Genomic DNA, 12,601 nt, shown 5'->3' on the forward strand with positions numbered 1-12,601 from the left:
GGGATAAACCTTAGGTCTAGCTATGGCCTTACTACCAGCAAACATGTTCAGCATTTGGCTGAAAGGCAGGCAAGTACATTTCTGTGTGGGGTGTGGGTGTGTGTGTGTGTATGAGAGAGAGAGAGAGAGAATTTAAGATTGGATTTAGGAAGAATTAAGCCACACGCCACCATGGGAAGTTTGGAGGCAGCCTCGTCTTACTTGCTGCCCACCTCACCAACAAATTCTGGTAAAGAAGCATGTAGGGTAGGGACACAAGATCCTCTACCTTGTCATGAACACAAACCAACGAGGCAGGAGATGCCCCCTTTTAAAGAGAAGAGCTCTGTAAAAGGGCAGTGCGCCAAGCTAGAGGACAATCATCAGTGATCAGTTCGAAGGAATGCAATGTCTGCAAACAAATATGAGTCAGGAAAATTTATTTGAGAAATTCTTCCCCCTGATTAATTTCAGTTCTATTAACCCATTGTGGAAGTTTAGAATAAATAGTCTCTTGAGTCTTGTATGCACATTACTCTTCGATAGGTACCATCTGTTCCTGTAATATTATTTCTTTGTTTCTTTTCCAACTCTCCATTCTTGTGATCTTTCTAAGTTGCTCCTGCAATGAGACTGCCAGGCAACAACTCTGCTTTGCTTTGCTTTTCATGACGTCTTTAATTGCATTGTAGTTTTTGATTTATTGCTGTCAGCTACAGATCCTATGAAGTTGATGAAGAGCTGCTAGATTGGACACACCTTCTCCTGTATTACAGTTGAATGGGCTGGTCTGTGCTTACCATGGAGATGCTCCTGGAACTGTACTCAGTGGGGAAGCAGCTGCTTCTGCAGCAGCTCCATGTGTGTAACGTCAGACTTGCAGCCAATGATACAGTTAGTAGAACATGCATGGATATTCCCTTCATTCTTGTATTTATGACAGGGATGGTCAATTGCTGTATTGGTAGCAGCCACTCTAGTTTCTGGACACTAGTCCAGTGCTGGAAATAACTGACCCTCCCAGAGATGATTAGACTCTACAATAAAGTTGTTACCACCTAGCTATAAGGTCTTCCTATACACGTCAATGTTATGAGGACATCAATTGCAGGAAGGAATCAAGGCAGTCAAAACTACATATCATTTATCAGGAATATTTTCCACAGAGTTGAAAAAATACTTTCTTGTCCCCCAATACTGCATAAAAAAGTGTTAACTTATTCATGTGCATTTCTCTCTCTTGCTTCGTCTTTCAGTTGACTTCATACACCCTCAGTGAGATGTAGCATCACACAGCTACATAGCATAGTATTATCATGCCATTCACTATGTGATCCTTGACTGGGTGGAATAACCCATGTGCTTAATCAAGAAAGGGAGCACTGAAGGAGTAGCAGCTAGCAGAAGCAATGGAACCAAACAGGTTGGGAAAAGGTGAATATTTGTATCAACAAAGTCTTTTTGGAAAATATTACTAACCCCTACTAACAACCATGACCTCCGGTTTTCAGCTAAATAGTGAAACTAGAGAATATTCAGCATAGCTAAATATGAAGAATAAATATGTTTCCTGGATTTGCCTTAAGTGGCAACTTATTGGCAGTAATCCTGTGCCTTTCCAGATAGAAATACAATGGCAGCCCTGTTCAGGCATTAAGCCCAAATAGGCTATACAAACTTGTGTGTAGGGGTATGGGGCCATGTATGCTAGCCTTGTCCTCTGTATCCCAGTGCATACCACCTGAGCCCCTCGGTTCTGACTTTGCTGCATAGCGTGGCAAGATCCAGAATGGAGTTCTACTCACATTTGTATGAACATGAATAGAACTCTCTGTACAATCTGGGGTCCCTGTGTTATCAATCAATGCTACAAACTGAGGGGGCAGCAGCAGTGTATACTGGGATGTAGTTGGTGGGGCTCCATGCCCCATACTCATTCATTTACCTATAGGGCTTTATATGAAATACAACTGAAACTCTGAGCAAAGATTTGAATTTGCCTTGATTAAAACTTTGTACCCCAACTGGGGCCAAAAAAAGTTGCTTTGGGGTTTAAATCTGGACTTCAGGCCTCCAGTCAAGAACATAAGAAGAGCCATGCTGAGTCAGACAAAGTCCAACACTCTGTTCACATTTCCCAGTTCCCTGTGGGAAATCCACAAGTAGGACATGTGTGCAATAGCACACTCCTGGTTGTATTCTCCTGCAACTGATATACAAGGGTATGCTGCTTCCGATACTGGCGGTAATATGTAGCCATAATGACTAACAGCATTGTGCTAACAGTCTTCACTGCATCTTATGATAGTGAATTCCACAGTTTATTATACCAATTTATTGTGTGAAGAAGTACTTCCTTTAATCTGTCCTGAATGTTCCATAGGGATGTCAGAGAAAACTGCAATGGATTTAAATGAGTTCGTATTTCTGTGAAACTGATCCACAGATTCTGAAGCGGAACAGCTTTTACTCATTCACGCTAACTTGTGGACCATTTCTCTCTCTTTTTTTCTTTTTTACTTTCCAGGAATTGTTGCAAATTTAGTCATACAAAAATACAAAGAAAAGAAAACCAAGAATCAAAAATGTACATTTTCCCCATGGCCCTAAAGCACAAAAATTCAGGTTTGGGAGAAATTTGCACATTTTTTTCTTTCTTTTTTCACATTTAGGGAGATTTGTGCAAATTTTCATTGACTAATGCAGATTATCGGTAATCTGCATTAGTTAATGCAAGTTTGTGCTAATGTGCATTATTTAATGTAAATTAGCACTTTTCCAGGCATGTGCAAATGCTCATTAGAACATGTGTAAATTACTGCAAGTAGAATGACATTCTCTTCCCAAAAAATCCTATTCTATCAATGAGCGGATGATGGAACGAAAGATACATAGAAATGGATTTAACAAAATCCATACATCTCCCACCATTCAGCTTCATGGGATAATGACCCCAATTTCTAGAAAACCTTCTCCCTAGAAGTTAAGTATCTCTTATTTATACACTCTAAAATGACTGGAGTGATACTACAGAGTTTGTTTGTTGGCTATATGATGCTTGGAATTCTACAACAACAACAACAACAACAACAACAAAACAGAAGAAGAAAAAGAATGACATTTCTGAATGACGAAGCTACATGCAAATCCACCCTCAGTCCTTTCCTGTTGAACTATAAACAACACCCTCTGCATCTTTTATAAACGCTGTGATTGCAGCAGCATTCAAGGAATAAGAAATGAGCTCTTCCCTCTGGGCCTCTTCAGTTGTAGTTGCTCCCACTACAGCAAGCAGGGAGAGGCAGCTGGGGTGGGGCGGGAAGAGGGAGGAATATTATTGTCTCTAGCTTTCCAGCCTACTTAATTGGTCTGAGGAAAAGGCAGGGGGTGGGGGTAAGATTTATAAACAAATAGTCCATTATGCTTCTCATTAGTTGGAAGAATACCTGTATAAGTGGAAGCTGTCAGTTACAATAAGCACCCCCTCTCTTTTTGCTTATATAATAATCCCAGCATTCAAAAGACTAATCACTACACACTGATCTACAAAGCATCTTATTTCCTCATCAAATTTCCTTACTCGGCTTAGCCATGCTTGTCAGCTTCCCAGCTCCCCTTTTCAATAACTGGTTTATTCTTAGCGTCCAGCCAAGAAGCATTCCTAGGAGTAAACCATGGAAGAATGAAGACCTAATTTCTTTATCTCACTCCAGGAGAGATTTCTCCTCACGCTCATGGGAAAGGTCACACAGGTAATTTGGGCTGCTGGTTCGCATTAGAGGAGGAGGCATATATGGCACATTGAGGCCCTTTGTCTAAGAAGTCAGATGGCCACCAAGGATGAAGGAAGGACATTAATGCACAGCAAAAGCTAGGTTTTCTAAAAAGAAAGAAAAAAATCTTCTTTTTTCATTTCGAGACCAAAACACAAAATATTCTTAAGCCCAAAGTTTCCCCACCTTTTTTAAAAACAACAACAGTGAAACAAAGTGTTAAAAATTAAAGCTCGGGGCAGTGTGTGTGTGTATGTGTGTGTGTATTCTGAGGAATCACATTTGGCACAATCCAGAGAAAATCAGAACTGCTTATGCTCAAAGAATTTAGGGCTGAAATTCTGTACACACTTACCTGGGAGTAAGCCCACAGAACTCAATGGGGCTAACTTCAGAGTAGACATGCATAGTATTGCACTTTTAGAAACTCATTAACTGCTTTTAGATCTGTGCGTTGTTTTAGCCTTTGCTGCTGGTTTTATTAAGGTTATACCCTCTGCTCTTTTAGTTACAAGTTCAGTGGAATTTACTCTTGGGTAATTGTGTTTAAGATTTTATCCTAAATGTAACAGCTGAGGGGAAAATAATTCACAAGACTGGTTTTAAAACTCTCCAGACAGAAAATATTTCTGCATCACATACAGGTTCTTTTACTTAGAAGTATATATTATTTGTGCTAGATTTACCTTTCATGAAGTTCTGTTTATATGTTAGTTTTTTTTCTGGATTTAATATATGGCCAAATTAAGTTAAGATAATTAGTTTGTTTTTTTCTGTATATGTCAGCTTGTTCATGTTTCTTTTTATGTTTTTGATATAATAATAATAATAATAATAATAATAATAATAATAATAATAATAATAATACCAAAAATGACCAGATAGCAGCTGTATAAAATGGACTAATGAATGTTTATGTTGAAATGAATGATTGCAAATATTGGAAATGCACCAGATTTTCAAATTGTGTCATGAAAATTTTAGATTCAGAACTTGAACTCACATCTGAAATATAAATTTTTGATCTAAAAATAAGAAACTGGAATGCCTTAAGACCAATTGACATCTCTTGATAGTTTTTATTTTGGCAAGCTCCAGATTTGAAATCTCATAAGCTGTTAACAGGCACATGCTGTCAAATACCAATTGCTTGCCATTGCATGTTATCTATCAAATGGCATAATACCACTGCATGTTATCTATCACATGCTGCCGATGATCAAATACTATCAGATATGAAATACCAGTGGTTTTTCACACATATGGAATCTGATCAGGGACTCCTCAATGGCAAGATCAATAATAAGAAATAAGCTCCCCGCAAATATTAGCTACTGAGCCATATACAAGGTTATGTTGTTATCCTACACAGCCCTAAACAACTTGGGATGAGGATGCCTAGCAGACCGCCTTCCCTTACATACTCCCAGATGACAACTACGATCCTCAGAGGAGGCCCTACTGGCCATTCCGAGATGAACGGAATGCAGCCATGAAGAACCTCGGCAGCAGGCCTTCTCTGTGGTGGTACCCACCCTCTGGAGGACCCTTCCTCATGCGGTTTGGGAGGTGGAAAACGTAACATCTTTGAAACGTCTCCTGAAGACATACCTTTTTATGCAGGCTTTCCCTGGTCTTTAATACAGCTAATTTTACATTGCCTTTTAAACTTGTAATGTTTTAAATTTATACTTGTATTGTATGGTTTTTAATTGTGCACTGCCCAGGGAGCTTCAGCTGATGGGCAATATAAAAATGTAATAAATAAATAAATAAAGGTTGTCAACCACTACTATGATCATAGGTAGTGCCTTATAGTGAGCCAAACCATTTTCTATCTAGCTCAGCATTGTCTGCTACACTGACTGGCAAAGGCTCTCCAAGGTTTCAAACAGAGGTCTTCTCCAGCCCTACCTGGAGATGCAGGAGGTTGAACCGGGGACAAAACATGTGCTCTCTTAGGCCATAGCTAGACCTAAGGTTTATCCTGGGATCATCCAGGGTTCACCCCTGTCTGAGCACTGGATCCCCTGTGTGTCACCTAGATGAACTGGTTTGACCCCTGGACGATCCAGGGATAAACCTTAGGTCTAGCTATGGCCTATGTGACACACAGGGGATCCAGTGCTCAGGCAGGGGCAAACCCTAGATGATCCCAGGATAAACCTTAGGTAGGGTGACCATATGAAAAGGAGGACAGGGCTCCTGTATCTTTAACAGTTGCATAGAAAAGGGAATTTCAGCAGGGGTCATTTGTATTTCCGTGGAACCTGGTGAAATTTCCTCTTCATCACAACAGTTAAAGCTGCAGGTGCCCTGCCCTCTTTTAAATCTGGTCACTCTAGTATAGCTCCTGCAGCTTTAACTGTGGTGATGAAGAGGGAGTTTCCCCAGGTTCCCCATATATACAAATGACACCTGCTGAAATTCCCTTTTCTTTGCAACTGTTAAAGATACAGGAGCCCTGTCCTCCTTTTCATATGGTCACCCTACCTTAGGTCTAGCTGTGTCCTAAGCAAGCTACAGCCCTTCCCCCATCTAGCCATTGCTGGGTCTGTTCTATGGCACATCTTCAGTTCACAGTGGGTGATGGTGTGGCCGTACTGGAAGCAAGAGAATGTCAAACGTTGATTTTTGAAAGGGAGGATTTTGAGAACAATATTTGGAAGCAAATTCGTTTCATTTACAGAGCCATCCTGCACAACGCAGACAGATGAGAAAATGGCACCTAAAGCAGGAGATCTGGCACAATATAACTGGCATTTCTCATAAGCAGGTTGTGATGGACTGATGTCATCAGCAGAAAAACCAGTTGTTGTCATTGATTTGAAGCTAGGGTTTGGAACAGGGCATACAACTTTCATAATTAGATAAGTTAATAATGACTTTTGCTAGGCTGCATTGAGTAGGTAACATTACACTTCAAATGTGAACATTCTTGAGAGGACAGATGGGGAGTTTCAGTGCTGCCTGAATAATATTCTGGACAAAACAAGGGCTTGGCAGAAGATTAGCACTTTAAGCAAAGGCTCTTGCTTGCAGGGATTCTCTTACATATAACAGGAAAGCCAACGATAGTGACGGGAACCACATAGCTGAGCGGGATCTGGTTGCCATGTGCCATCAAACTAAGGTAACTGGGATGACTGTCTACACAAGGAGTGGTTTACAGATATTCAGTGGTCATTGGAAGGCACTCTGCACAAACACAAACTCATCTCTGCTCTTACTACTCTTGTTCCAGGTCTGAGCTCAGCCCTGCTACTAAGAACATTTTATTGCATAAACCCAAGTAAGCTTATTCCTCAGAGTTTCAGTGAGTGGCATTGAGGTCAATAGTTTAATGGGTGGGCAGGATGGTCAACAGTGCCACGTTCTCCTGCTCAGGCAAATACCAAGAGCAGCCACCTGCCCTGAGGATCCCCTCAGGAAGATCCAGAGGGCAGGTGGGTGGGGGGTGTCTCTGAAGAGCCGTCAGCTATAAAAAGTGGTTGGTGGAGCTCAGCCAGGCCCTAATGCCTGGCTTCGAGGGGTCCTTCTTTAGAGTCAGGCATTGTGGGAGGGATTGTCCCTGGAGATTGGCTGTACTGTGGCCAGTCTCCAGTGACACCCCTTCCTACAGTGCCTGGTACTGAGGAAGCCCACCCTCAGAGCCAGGCATTTGGACTTGGTCGTCTCTCTGCAGAGCTGCAGTGGCCACATTTTTGGGCAGACCCAGCTCTTCAGAGAGCAGCAGCACCAACAGTGGTGGTGACAGTGGGGAGGTAGGTGGCAGATGGGAGGCACAGCAGGTGGTGGTGGTGGTGGTGGAGAGTCTGGGAGGGAGCAGAGGTGCATTCTCATGCCTCAGGCGAGCTTGTGGCAGCCCTGATCTTGATCCTTGTATGCCCAAAAGACATCCACTCTGAGGCCAGATTTACACCAAGCAGGGTATAACACTTCAAAAACGGTTTGAAAATGGTACATGTAATGTGTCCTGGGCCCAAGCTGTTATAAACAGTGAAGATCTTCTCTGAGTTTTCAGACAGAGTAGGCTTCTAAAAATGTCTTATGTGCACCAACAACACATCCAGATATGTTCTTGGTGCTTGCTATACAGTTATAGTATTCCATTCCGCTTTACAAACAGACAGGACCAAGACTGTATTGTAGGGCAGGGAAAGGGAGCCCTCCAGATGTTTTGGATGACAACTTCCACAATCCCTGACCATTGGCTATGGGGCACTGTAGATCAAAACATTGGAACAGCACCCGATTGCTTAACAGTACTGAGCAGGCCCTTTGTGACTTGGTAATGGAAAGGAGTTTGTGTGTTTGGGAGAATCTAGGACTGGTGGAGCCAAAAGGAGCACAAGAGAATCACAGCTTGCTTCCTTTGTTGCCATTGGGTTCCTTCCCAGTGGTCCTGCATTATTATGCAAGTCCAGATGAGCAGTGCTAGCTGATCCAGAAGAAGCTAGTAGAACAGCACTGCGTCTCCCTTTCTACACCTAAGAGTGTGGAGGGAGGGAGGGCGATCCCGGATCCCTACGTGTCTAAACGGAAGTGCGACATCCCAGATGGGAAGATGAACATGGCGCCCGTCACTACTCTGTTGCCGCACAAGTTTCGGGGTGGAGGGAGCAGAGAACATGATAGTGGGGATGAATGAGACCTTCGGGGTACCAGTTGGCCATCGTGCTTTCATAAAATACTCCCTGCCCAGAGTTCTTGACATCAGATTGGCTAAAATATGTCAATAAAACCTATATGATGTTTTGTGAAAGAAGAAATGGTGTGATGGTTTGTTTTTCTCCTGGTTTGAGTAAAAGGAGCATAGCCCTAACACCTCCAGCACAGCTCAAGAGCATTCTCACTGCTCATTTACTCTGATCTCTTTCTCATATTACTGGAGTCCACCCCCGTCGTGCCAATGCAGTGAGTGCTAAAGCCTGATGAGATAATACTTGGCCCACTCCCAGGCAATCGTCTTTGAGTGATTGGTTTGGCCACTGCACACCCAACCTCCACATTTTCCACCAGTGGGTATGGTTACTGGTTGCCTTGTTTGTGCTAGGAATGCAGCACCACTTAATTCACATCGAGTTTGTCTCCGGCACTGCCCAGAGAGCCCAGTGAGATGAATAGGTTTGCCATGAAAAATGTGTTGTGCCAGGTTCATCTGATCATTTCTTGCCGTGCCAGGTGTGACCCGCATTATTCCCCTGCTCTGTACCTTACTACTAACAGTTAATGCAATTTGAATACAGATATCACTTCCAGAGAAGCAGCCATGTTAGGCTGTGGCAGCCACCCACAACCTCGTGCCCTCTAGATGTGTTGGACTACAACTCCCAGCGTTGAGGCTCGCCTGGTGCCAACATTGTTATCTTTTCGGTGCCAGGTCAAGACTTTTCTCTTCACCCAGGCATTTAACAGCATTTAACAACATATGCTTTTTTTCTTTTTTTTTTAGTGGACCCCAGAAATGTTGTTTAAAATGGATACTGTTTTATACTGTTGTTTTTATATTTTTTGATGGTTTTAAATTTTGTATACTTTTTAATGTCCACTGTTTTTAACTTTTGTAAACTGCCCAGTAAGCTTCGGCTATGGGTCGGTAATTTAATAAATAAATAAATAAATAAATAAATAAATAAATAAATAAATAAATAAATGCCAGGTTGGAGAAGGCTGGTCTGTAGCAACAAAACCAACAAAGGCCTATGGCAGCTTAAAAGCTAACTTTTTCATTATGGTGTAAAATTCTGTGTGCTGGTCCAAACCTTTCCCAGGCAGGATCACACTAGGACAACAGCTAGACCTAAGGTTTATCCCTGGATCATCCAGGGGTCAAAGCTGTTCATCTAGGTGACACACAGGGGATCCAGTGCTCAGGCAGGGGCGAATCCTGGATGATCCCAGGATAAACCTTAGATCTAGCTGTGGCCTAGATGTGTTTGACTACATTTGCCATCAGCCCCAACTACCATGACCAATGTTCAGGGAAGATGGCAGATGTAGTCCAAAACCTGTGGAGGAACCCAGATTAGGAAGGATGGACTGGGGGTTTACTTCGTTACATGAATCTGTTGAGTAGCCATGATAGCTTATGCCATAATGGATCTATTAGTCTTTAAGGGGCCACAAAAGTCTTTAATATTTTTATAAGTGACACAGAGCCTTGTAAGTACTTCTGTGCATGTACTCCTGAGTTTGCAGAATGCTCAGTCACTGCAATGAAGAGGAATACAGTTATAGGGAGCAAATGACTCCCTTGTTACAACAGCTTGATTGGTTACTGGTCCATTCCAGGCACAATTCAACATGTCTTGGAAGACCTCATGCTCTCATATGGGTCTAAATAGGGTTTCAAGATCCATAGGAGAAGCCCTTCTCTCAGTCCCACCACCACTGAAGGCACATTTGGCAGGAACACAGGAGAGGACCTTCCCAGGCTCTGGAATTCCCTGCCCAGGAAGGCCAGGCTAGTTTAATCTCTATTGCCCTTCTGCTGACAGGCTAAGTCCTAATCTACACCAAGCAGGATATTGCACTATGAAAATGGTATGAAAGCAGTATATAAGAGGCAGGAGCCACACTACTGCTTTATAGCGGTATTGTAGTACACTGACAACTGTTGGGGCCCATTGACACAGACCATCTACCACTTTCATACCACTATATCCTGTGGCTCCTGCCTTTTATATACTGCTTTTATAGTGCAATATCCTGCTTGGTGTAGATTGTCATTTTATTTGGCAGAATTTTGGCAGATGTATTGATTATCATGCTAAATTAGGTTGTTGGTTTCCCTCCCCACTTCTTATTGATATATTTTATTTGATTTTGTATTGGGTTGCGTTCTTATTGGATGGGCTTTTAATTATAATATTGGTATTTTATTTGTATTTTGTTAGCCACCTTGAGCGCTATTTTTTAGTAGAAAGGCAGGATAGAAATTTAGTAAGTGAAGAAATTGCATACTCTCTACCCCCCCCTATTGATGTGAATGTCCAACCAACTCCCCAAACTCCTCCTCTCCTCTCTCACACCAATCAATCAAACAATACAGACTCTATCTGGCATTTCGGAATTGTAGATATGCAATGAAATGTTGCATTGGCTCAGCTGCTTCAAACTCCATTTTGGTCTAAAATGTTGTTGGTACAGTCAGTCTCTCTTCTATCAGGATTCCATCTTGAAATTGAGAATACAATTTTTGTGGAATGGACTCTGTTGAAGATTCCAACCACTCCATCCCATTCTCCTCCACTCGAGTTCTCTGTTTCCTCCCTGCCACATGCAGAGCTATTGAGCATGCTTAATCCTCATCAGGCTGTTTTTGTGGCTTTCCATGACCACCTAAGAGTTGTTCTTTGTTTATTTATGTATTTTATTACATTTATATACTGCCCCGTAGCTGAAGCTATCTGGGTGATTTACAGAAGTTAAAACGGTGAACATTAAAAACAAGTATACAAAGTTTAAAACCATCGAGAACATAAAAACAACAATATCCTTTTTAAAACAACTATTCTGGGGTATTTATTTATTTTATTACATTTGCTGTTGTTGTTGAAGGCTTTTTGGTACTTCTGTAAACCTTAGGGTCTCTGCAAGCCTACTGATACATTTCTCTTGTGCATGGATAGTGCTGTTTTGGCTACATAAGCGATGGCAGTCACAGCCTCAACATCAGAAGTAAAGGGAATGAGGAGGAGAAACAAAACTATCCATGAAATGTCATCAAGTTCTTTCTCTTTCAGCATCTTGTAACAGGTTTAAAGAATAGTTCCAAACATTTTTTTAAAAAAATCCCTGTAATATTGTGTCCATAATCTTAGGCATATGAATTTTAGCATTATTTCAACTGTTGCCATGTTTACGCAGAGATACAGTAGATAGGCCATGCGATTTTACTCTGGACTTCTTTTTAATTAGTTTCATTAACCAAGGAACCACTGTTGTTGAAACAGATGTGGTGGTCCATTAATAGCCCTCAGCTGCCTGTGGCAAGCTGTGGAGTCATGTATGGAGAATTCAAAACTAGAAAAAAGAACAAGTGTAGTCTGAACAGTTTGGGAACATAACATCACAAGTGTGAATTCTATTTTAGTTATTGTTTTATTCAGGTGTTCCTGATATACATCAAATGAGCTCAAGGATTCTCCTATCCGGACAGGACTGTTTCAGAGAGAAAAGAGAAGTGAAAGATCTTTTATAGTCATTGAAATCTTTGTTTTAGCCTGAGACATTTCTCTTTCATTTGTGGGCCTTTAATAGACACACAACTGAAAAAGTGTTTGTTGAATAAACAAATGTGTAGGAGGGAAATAGGCATCCCCCCGCCAAAAAAAGGGAGCACACACATCCATCAAGTTACTTACAGGCAGGGCCGGTGCCAATTCAGCTGTTCAAGAAGAGTTTCTGAACTATTATATTTTCCTTTTATTATGTTTTTTCTTAAAACAGCTAATTTGTATAAAACTGTGACCCTTAAAGGTCAGTACTGCACCCCTCTGAGGTCTGCGCTCCAGGCGGCTGCCTAGTTGGCCTAATGGTAGCGCCGGCCCTGCTTACAGGCACAGCAACTTTTATTTTTAGATTGTGTGGCACACTTCTACACTGCCACGCTTGGCTCCCAGCTTTCCCCAGCCAGTCCTCCTCTGTGCTGGATGACTGGATCACTTGCACATGACACTGGATGCACATGTGCAAGTTTTCCCTCCTGGTACAGTTAACAAGAGGCAGGCTGAAAGGCAGGGCATCTGAAGGTAATCCTCTGCCTGACTCCCAAATATAGGCAGAATTGGCTCCAGCCAATCAGGAGTCAATTATACTTATCATTATGAGTAGGGTCATCTATA

This window comes from Elgaria multicarinata, chromosome 4 (assembly GCF_023053635.1).
Source record: "Elgaria multicarinata webbii isolate HBS135686 ecotype San Diego chromosome 4, rElgMul1.1.pri, whole genome shotgun sequence".
Taxonomy (NCBI): Eukaryota; Metazoa; Chordata; class Lepidosauria; order Squamata; family Anguidae; genus Elgaria; species Elgaria multicarinata.